Source organism: Gymnoscopelus braueri (genome assembly GCF_963280865.1).
Source record: "Gymnoscopelus braueri genome assembly, chromosome: 9".
Lineage (NCBI taxonomy): Eukaryota > Metazoa > Chordata > Actinopteri > Myctophiformes > Myctophidae > Gymnoscopelus > Gymnoscopelus braueri.
Window position 1 is genome coordinate 15,636,310 of NC_137610.1, and position 7,693 is coordinate 15,644,002.

Genomic DNA, 7,693 nt, shown 5'->3' on the forward strand with positions numbered 1-7,693 from the left:
GGCTGTGTAGAGGGGGTCTCCCCGAACGCGTGCGTACCTCAGAAGTTCCGGCACTAAGCACCGTCTCCTGTCCAGTGTCCAATTTGTATAGGCTATGCACTGAAAAGGGCCCTTTTCTGACCCTTGACCGCACTGGACGGCTAGCCACTTTTTTTTACACCTTAGTGCCGCTTAGCGGAGAGTGTGGCTGTGTAGAGGGGGTCTCCCCGAACGCGTGCGTACCTCAGAAGTTCCGGCACTAAGCACCGTCTCCTGTCCAGTGTCCAATTTGTATAGGCTATGCACTGAAAAGGGCCCTTTTCTGACCCTTGACCTCACTGGACGGCCCGCCACTTTTTTTTACACCTTAGTGCCGCTTAGCGGAGAGTGTGGCTGTGTAGAGGGGGTCTCCCCGAACGCGTGCGTACCTCAGAAGTTCCGGCACTAAGCACCGTCTCCTGTCCAGTGTCCAATTTGTATAGGCTATGCACTGAAAAGGGCCCTTTTCTGACCCTTGACCTCACTGGACGGCCCGCCACTTTTTTTTACACCTTAGTGCCGCTTAGCGGAGAGTGTGGCTGTGTAGAGGGGGTCTCCCCGAACGCGTGCGTACCTCAGAAGTTCCGGCACTAAGCACCGTCTCCTGTCCAGTGTCCAATTTGTATAGGCTATGCACTGAAAAGGGCCCTTTTCTGACCCTTGACCTCACTGGACGGCCCGCCACTTTTTTTTACACCTTAGTGCCGCTTAGCGGAGAGTGTGGCTGTGTAGAGGGGGTCTCCCCGAACGCGTGCGTACCTCAGAAGTTCCGGCACTAAGCACCGTCTCCTGTCCAGTGTCCAATTTGTATAGGCTATGCACTGAAAAGGGCCCTTTTCTGACCCTTGACCGCACTGGACGGCTAGCCACTTTTTTTTACACCTTAGTGCCGCTTAGCGGAGAGTGTGGCTGTGTAGAGGGGGTCTCCCCGAACGCGTGCGTACCTCAGAAGTTCCGGCACTAAGCACCGTCTCCTGTCCAGTGTCCAATTTGTATAGGCTATGCACTGAAAAGGGCCCTTTTCTGACCCTTGACCTCACTGGACGGCCCGCCACTTTTTTTTACACCTTAGTGCCGCTTAGCGGAGAGTGTGGCTGTGTAGAGGGGGTCTCCCCGAACGCGTGCGTACCTCAGAAGTTCCGGCACTAAGCACCGTCTCCTGTCCAGTGTCCAATTTGTATAGGCTATGCACTGAAAAGGGCCCTTTTCTGACCCTTGACCTCACTGGACGGCCCGCCACTTTTTTTTACACCTTAGTGCCGCTTAGCGGAGAGTGTGGCTGTGTAGAGGGGGTCTCCCCGAACGCGTGCGTACCTCAGAAGTTCCGGCACTAAGCACCGTCTCCTGTCCAGTGTCCAATTTGTATAGGCTATGCACTGAAAAGGGCCCTTTTCTGACCCTTGACCTCACTGGACGGCCCGCCACTTTTTTTTACACCTTAGTGCCGCTTAGCGGAGAGTGTGGCTGTGTAGAGGGGGTCTCCCCGAACGCGTGCGTACCTCAGAAGTTCCGGCACTAAGCACCGTCTCCTGTCCAGTGTCCAATTTGTATAGGCTATGCACTGAAAAGGGCCCTTTTCTGACCCTTGACCTCACTGGACGGCCCGCCACTTTTTTTACACCTTAGTGCCGCTTAGCGGAGAGTGTGGCTGTGTAGAGGGGGTCTCCCTGAACGCGTGCGTACCTCAGAAGTTCCGGCACTAAGCACCGTCTCCTGTCCAGTGTCCAATTTGTATAGGCTATGCACTGAAAAGGGCCCTTTTCTGACCCTTGACCTCACTGGACGGCCCGCCACTTTTTTTTACACCTTAGTGCCGCTTAGCGGAGAGTGTGGCTGTGTAGAGGGGGTCTCCCCGAACGCGTGCGTACCTCAGAAGTTCCGGCACTAAGCACCGTCTCCTGTCCAGTGTCCAATTTGTATAGGCTATGCACTGAAAAGGGCCCTTTTCTGACCCTTGACCTCACTGGACGGCCCGCCACTTTTTTTTACACCTTAGTGCCGCTTAGCGGAGAGTGTGGCTGTGTAGAGGGGGTCTCCCCGAACGCGTGCGTACCTCAGAAGTTCCGGCACTAAGCACCGTCTCCTGTCCAGTGTCCAATTTGTATAGGCTATGCACTGAAAAGGGCCCTTTTCTGACCCTTGACCTCACTGGACGGCCCGCCACTTTTTTTTACACCTTAGTGCCGCTTAGCGGAGAGTGTGGCTGTGTAGAGGGGGTCTCCCCGAACGCGTGCGTACCTCAGAAGTTCCGGCACTAAGCACCGTCTCCTGTCCAGTGTCCAATTTGTATAGGCTATGCACTCCTTTGAACAGCATCTATCAATTTAGATAAATAATTAATGTTTTAAATCCGTTTTTGTTACACAGAAACATAATATGTGATATATAGCTTCGTTTAAATGCTTAATTTATAGTTTTAATGTGCAAATGAACCGTTTTTCAATGGTTTTCAATGGTTTCTTTTTACTCTAGAGGGTACTCTTATTCTGAAGAGATCGTCCACCGGAAGTCTTATATTTGCTCCGTTATATTTGCTGACTGAACACTGCACTCCTTGCAGGAGTGGTGTCAAGTGTTCATTTTCAGAATTAGTCTTTTTTTGTTAAGCTATTTGAGAAATCATTGCATCATGAGGTTGTTTGGTCAAGCTTTTTCTTTGTTATAAGTGGGCTCCTCTCTCTGCCATGACCGCCGTGGCTATCCCCCTTGTAAATGTGCGTTAACTTTGAATGAATAGACGGCATCATCACGCACACACAGAGGCCTGGCTGAGACCTCTTCCGGTGGCAGATAATCCTCAGATCTCCACGCATTCCAAATGCAACCAGGAGGAAGGAATAGCGCCGCAACCTGGAGCAGCAAACATACCCGATCCAAGAGAAACACAAATACAACCTGCGAGCAACGAGTCTGTGTCGTTCGGAAGATCGCATGTGTACGCATGGATTTACGACTCTCTTTTTGAATAACATCTGACTATCTGACTACTATGTGACAGTGCTGTCGCATACAATCTGGAAGCTGATCCGAGAGAACTCAACACAAGGGTACCTACCGTATTTCTGCCTGCTTGCATTTGAGAGTTCAGTATAATGGTCGCCTCTAATATCATTTTATCGTGTATTATTGCGGCGGCCTGGAAAGTCACTGCCAGACTCAGTGATCAAACTGTTCCTTCACCCGCGACGCCGTTAAATTCATCATCACCCATCCTTGAAGCTGGATCGACACATAATGTCACACATGATGCCACTACCGAGTCCAGGATGTCGTCCATACTGACGCATCTTCCAGCTCTGAAGAACATCGTAATTTGTGTCTGCGTGTTAACAGCTGTTCTCATCACATGTTTGGTCATCAAAGTGATCAGGTAGGTTGTTTCTCAGTCAGATAACAGGCCAACTATAATAGGCCTATACACTTTGCAGATTTGAACAAACATACTGCTACTGTCACAATTATTACAATATCTCAGTGATCTTTGACTGATCTTTGACATCTCAACATATGTGCCCTTTTGTGAAGCTCACTATACATTCGATTATTATATGCTATTAAGGTCTCTAGGCCAGTGATTCCCAAACAGTGGGTCGGGATCCATTTGTTGGTCGCGGGTCCCATTTTTATGGGTCGTGAGAAAATATCCCCTTTATTTTTTTCATTTCCTAAATATTTTTATTTTTTTTTCAAATTCAAATCTTTTTTTTTCTTCATGAATTTAAAACAAATTCAGACATTTTCCAAAATAAATTCATAAATAAATGCCAAAAATCAAGAAATTCTATAAATTCGAAAACAAAATTGAAGAAGTAGTGAAAATAGCTGATCTACAAGCTCACAACGCGGCTACGGGGAAACATTGCATTTCTCTTCTGGCTCTTGAGCTAAAAAGTTTGGGTACCATTGTGTTAGAGGTTGGTACAGACTCCTACTGCCAACGTCCGACACTAAAAGGTGGAAAAGTATTTTGTTTTTTATGTATTTTTAAACTATTTTATTGCACCTGGGAGACCTGGTTGGCACAACTTCAGAGTTCACGGTTTAATTTCCCTGTGGCAATTCTGGCAAACAACGTTATGACAAGAAAAGTCTGTTATAGGCTACACTACATTTCTATTAGCATGTTCCTGGTGTTTGCACTTTCTCCCCTTTTGGCCCCACATCTACATAAACGTTCAGATTTCAAATATAAAGTACTTGCCCCATGGCCATGAATGTTACAATTATGTACGGGCCTTCAGAAGTACCCGTATCTTCCGTTTTGTTCAATAAAAGGCATTTTAATCCGATCGGTGGCCATTTTTTCCGTATTTTTGCCATATACTTTCAACTACGCGACCCTATCGGTTGGGAGGTGTATTGCACTCTGATACATTAACTCTATGAGAAAATGGCCACCGATCGGATTAAAATGCTTTTTATTGAACAATACGGAAGATACGGGTACTTCTGAGGGCCCGTACATAATTTTAACATCCGTGGCCATAGGGTAAGCACTTTATATTTGAAATTTGAAGGTTTATGTAGATGTACGGGCCGTAAAGCGAGACAAAGCAAACACCAGGTGAAGTTAATCCATGACGGCCGTGACAGACGACCGTCGTGTGATCCATGGCTACATCTTTATCTGGTTTTGTAGCCTATCATTTATGTTAATGAGTAGACTTGACACATATATTTCCCCCCCACACAGATCTGGAAGAAGAATTAGAAAAACACGAAAATATGACATCATAACTACGCCAGCAGAGCGTGTAGAAATGGCCCCCCTCAATGAAGAAAACGATGACGAAGATGACTCGACCCTCTTTGACATAAAGTACAGGTTGGTTTTTGTAAAATATCCATCAGTAAGAAGTTTAGTTTAATCAAACCAATCATAACTTCGGAATCCTGTTTTTAAAATGTTTGAACAGTTTTTGTATGTACTGTTACTAAGCCATATCTATCACCTACACTACTATCTTTATATAGGCTACTGTGTGTTATATCATACATGTTATATTAACATTATGTATATTAACCTTTCTTTTCCTTTAAAATTATGTCCCCAACTGTAGGTTTGCAGACTAAAAAAAATACACCGTCATGCTTGTTCAAGAAACTGTTTAACATTTTACTCAAAATCAAATGTTGACACTGGGTTTCTCCCTTCCGTTCTTTCAATTGTTCTTTAACACAGAACCACTTCCTCAAAGGAAGATATGTGACCTCCTGTTTACCTGACATTCTTGACTTCACAAAGGACTAGACATGCCATTGCTTATTTCCTCCAACGCCATGGGGATTGTAGCCTACTGAAAGAATAAACTCACCGTTAAAATGTATAGAAAGTAATTATGCCTTTTCACTTGCTTTTCAGGTGAATGCCATGCAGCATGGAAGTAAGCATGGTCACCCAGGCAATCCAAAGTGAATATTTTTTCTAAGTATATTCCAACATTTTGTGTTCCTAATACTTGCCTAACAGACACTACATATACACAATACCTCCATCCTTGTGTGAAAGTATGACTCATATGTTAATCATTATTTGCTGCTTTAGTGAGGTGTCTATCAAGTAGCTGAACTTAGTAATGTTGGAAGTGGAACTTCTCCTCCAAAACCCTTCAAATAACCAGGCTGTAGGATTCTTTGAGTTCAGTCTCATACATTAACAATTTAGCATTAGAAAGTAATATTGCATCGTCTTAACAGTAATAGTAATTTATATTGCATTGTTACACTGAATGTAAAACTTGGGCTGTATCTTGGATTGAGGAATATGTAATAAGAATCAATACCTGCTATAACACTATGTGTTGCACAGTGCACAATGTTCACCCATTACATGCCATGTGATTGGAGTTGATTCATATCCTTGAATGATAAATGCATACAGGAAATTTGGTGGCTGCTGCAGGCCAACATTTATCGCTTAAATTGTGCATTGTAAAGTACATTCCACAAAGAACTGTTCATTCAAATGTATAGTTTGCACAATATAAATATTTTTTCATTGTTACCTTTCTGTTGTACCAAATATTAACCATCTGCTAACCACTTTATTGTGCATATATACTGTATGAGGCTTTCTGTCCTCCTGATTTGAAGTAAGTGTATATTTTTTTACTGTTAGTTCTATGAGAGATTTCTATTGTGCTGCTAGCTCAGCTGGGGTTTGTTAACTGCACATGTTTGATTTGAAGTATAGAATGTCAGGAATCAGTCCTTGCTGGAGCATGTTGGTATGCCAAACAAGTATCAGGCAATCATTGTACTTGTGAGTTAATGGAATGTGGAACTTATATTTTATCTATTCCCTCCATATGATAAAAGTTGGCTCACAGTCAACTCACAGTTTTCTTTCTTTTCTTTCCTAAGACGTTTAGCTGAAGTTCATCCAGGGCTGTTTAGAATGAGGAAGTAAGCAGTGCTTTACTTGCCTTTTTGGCTGAGAGATTGAACGTGTATCTGTTTATGACTTAGGGCGCAATCTCTCTAACTAGACTCCCCTAACCGGTTTCTAAGTTTTATAAAATATTTTTGGAAGACAGTCATTTGCTATCAAATGTCAGAGAATTTGATCAGGTGTGTTCTTGTCAGTGCACTGAAGTAACATCTGTAAAAGTAAAACTTATTTTAGATCAAATTAAAAACAGATAATGTGGAGAAAATAAACAATTGATCTAAACAATTAACATTCAATTTAACATGTTGTAAAGTAAAGTATTCACATTAAAGGTGAATCTATTGGTCACAATGTCATATTCATACAATATCACTTTTTCTACTGAACGCCATGCTGTTATGCACTGATAAAAGTAGTGAATCTCCTATTTTTAGATTCTCTGTTAACCACTTTCATCCTGGCATATTTTGGGCATATCATTATAGGCAAAAAGTAGATCTACAAGCTCACAGCACTTCTCATTACATTGTGATGCGTTGTGATCTTTAAGATTTGCTATTTTTGTGCAACACTGTTATATGACTTACCGTAGTATAAAATAGGGCTTAAGAGGTTAAGGCTAAATGAAAGAAACCCCTCAAAAAGTGACACTTCACAGGTAGCACCATCAAACTAAGTGATCATCTTTAATCTTCAGGGTGTTAAAGGTGCTTTTCATATACTGTACAGTGGAAGCGTATGGCAGTGATGAATCAAGATATATCAAAGTGACAGAAATAAACGCCAGACATGAGTATTGAATCCTACTACACCGATCCATCTGTCAAAAGCACACAGCAAAAGTGTCAATTTAACTTTGAGATAATTTAACACTCTGGATTTTACTGTGCAGGTATAGTCCTTCGAAAGGGAGGCTATATCATTATTTAGTAATTTCCATCAAAGTACATTTTATTTTGTGCTCAAAGAATATACTACATATAAAAAGAAGGTATAATGATTTTAAAAAAAAATACTTTTGAATCATAAAAGGAAACAGGAAATAGACCAAAGGGAGTTTCACAAGTTTCCACTCTACCTTGAGTGTGATACTTTTAAACAAAGCATACTTTGTGTTGTGGGTGACCTTGTGGTTTAATCAAGCCTGTTATTTGATAAGGCACCCTTACTACACATTGAAATTCAGAGTGAATTAACACTCCGGAATATGCTGTTGACACGTGAAAGCTTACTGTACCAAGACATCCAAATGACATCTATGCCTGATAGTAATATATTTGTGTT

General features: G+C 42.6%; 1 long non-coding RNA gene across 1 annotated transcript in view; it reads right to left on the bottom strand.

Moving 5' to 3' along the window:
• The window catches only part of LOC308091885, a 19,539-nt gene extending 16,336 nt beyond the window's left edge, over window positions 1-3,203 (bottom strand). Inside the window, exon 1 of the long non-coding RNA XR_013933753.1 lies at window positions 3,074-3,203. This is a non-coding gene — a long non-coding RNA (uncharacterized lncRNA). The remainder of the gene's footprint in view (window positions 1-3,073) is intronic.
• Window positions 3,204-7,693: the final 4,490 nt, after the last annotated feature.